Raw genomic sequence first — 1,847 nt, 5'->3', positions numbered from 1 at the left:
AGTGGGGACGGGGACCGGGAATGGGACCGGGAATGTGAGACCGGGAATGTGGGAAGGGACCGGGAATGGGACCGGGAGTGTGGGACCGGGAATGGGGAAGGCACCGGGAATGTGGGACCAGGAAAGAGAATGGGAATGAGACTAGGAACGGGATTCGGACCGGGATGGGAGCGGGACGGGACTGGGATAGGGGGAACCGGGAAACGGGCCGGTGGGGGAGGAGTGACAGCGGGGAGAGCGGAATCGTGGACAGGCGACCCCGGGAACAGGGATGAGGGACATGGGGATAGGTCCAGGGCAGGGGGGTCTCTGATCAGCTGCCCCAGAACCTCCACCAGGGTCTCCCAGCACAGTCGGAGCCGCTCGGCCTGGGGTCCTCAAAGCCCTGAGCAACCCCCAAGTCCCTCCCAGGAACCCTAACCTCCCTCAAAGCCAGCATCCCCCACATCCCCTGGAAGATCCCCCCATGTCCCCATCCGCATCTCAGTTCAACGTCCTTAATTTACCCCGCTTTTGGGTGTTTTGAAAGGACAAAGAGAAATGAAAAGAAAATCAAGGCCACCGGGAGCCAGGAAGAGGCGGAGCCCCCCAGCCTGGTGTCTTCCCAACACGGATCAGCGGCACCACGGATCTCCGGGGCTCTGCCCAACGGGGGTCACTGGGGATCATCCAACACCGATCCTCCCACGGGGGATGGGGCTGGATCAACGCACGAAACTCTTCCCGCACTCGAGGCACTCAAAGGGCCTCCCTTAGCAGTGCTTCTTTTGGTGTCTGGTCAAGTGATAGCTCTGTGAGAAGCTCTTCCCACACTCGGGGCACTCATAGGGCCTCTCCCCGGTGTGGATCCTCTGGTGCACAAGGAGATTTGCCCTGGTCTGAAACCTCTTCCCACACTCAGGACATTCGTAGGGCCTCTCCCCGGTGTGGATACGCCGGGGGGAGACGAGGTTGGAGGTGGTTTTTTGTGCTTGAAGCCCTTCCCGCAGTCAGGGCAGCGGAAGGGCCTCTCATCTGTGTGAATCCGCTGGTGCACGAGGAGATCGGAGCTGGTCTGAAACCTCTTCCCACACTCGGGACACTCGTAGGGCCTCTCCCCAGTGTGCCTCCACTGGTGCTTGAGGAGATCAGAGCTCCTTGGAAACCGCTTCCCACACTCAGGACACACATAGGGCCTCTCTCCAGTGTGCGTCCGCTGGTGCACGAGGAGATCAGAGCTCCTTGGAAACCTCTTCCCACACTTGGGACACATGTAGGGCCTCTCCCCGGTGTGGATACGCTGGTGCACGAGGAGATCGGAGCTGGTTTGATACCCCTTCCCACACTCCCCGCACTTGTAGGGCAGTTCCCCAGTGTGGATCCTCTGGTGGACAGTCAAGTGGGAGCTCCGGCTGAAGCGCTTCCCACACTCCCCACACTCGTAGGGCCGCTCCCCGGTGTGGATTCTCTGGTGGACAATCAAGTGGGAGCTCCTCTTGAAGCTCTTCCCACACTCCCCACACTCGTAAGGACGTTCTCCTGTGTGGATCCTCTGGTGGACAATCAGGTAAGAGCTGTCTCTGCAGCTCTTCCCACACTCCCCACACTCGTAGGGCCGGTCCCCCGTGTGGATTCTCCAGTGGCGGATCAGATTGGAGCTTTGGCTGAAGCTTTTCTCACATTTTGAGCACTTGTACAGCTTCTCCCCATCGTGGAGCTGCTCATGGACCCCCAGCTTCGAGCTCTGTCCAGATCTCCGGCCGCCTTTCCGGCCCAGCGAGGGTCCTTCCTCCTCAGAGCTCCTTGGGCTGCGTTTGCAGCCCCTCCTCATGCGGCATCTCCGGGGCTTTTCCTCCCCGTTGCATTCC

At 60.5% G+C, this 1,847-nt stretch overlaps 1 pseudogene; it reads right to left on the bottom strand.

Annotated features, from left to right (window-relative positions):
* LOC103613673 overlaps positions 1-1,280 on the bottom strand; it is a 3,780-nt pseudogene extending 2,500 nt beyond the window's left edge.
* Between the last annotated feature and the right edge of the window lie 567 nt (positions 1,281-1,847).

This window comes from Corvus brachyrhynchos, unplaced genomic scaffold (assembly GCF_000691975.1).
Source record: "Corvus brachyrhynchos isolate BGI_N302 unplaced genomic scaffold, ASM69197v1 scaffold784, whole genome shotgun sequence".
Lineage (NCBI taxonomy): Eukaryota > Metazoa > Chordata > Aves > Passeriformes > Corvidae > Corvus > Corvus brachyrhynchos.
The sequence above is the reverse complement of the archived record's forward strand: the minus strand, read 5'-3'. Positions and strand labels throughout refer to the sequence as shown.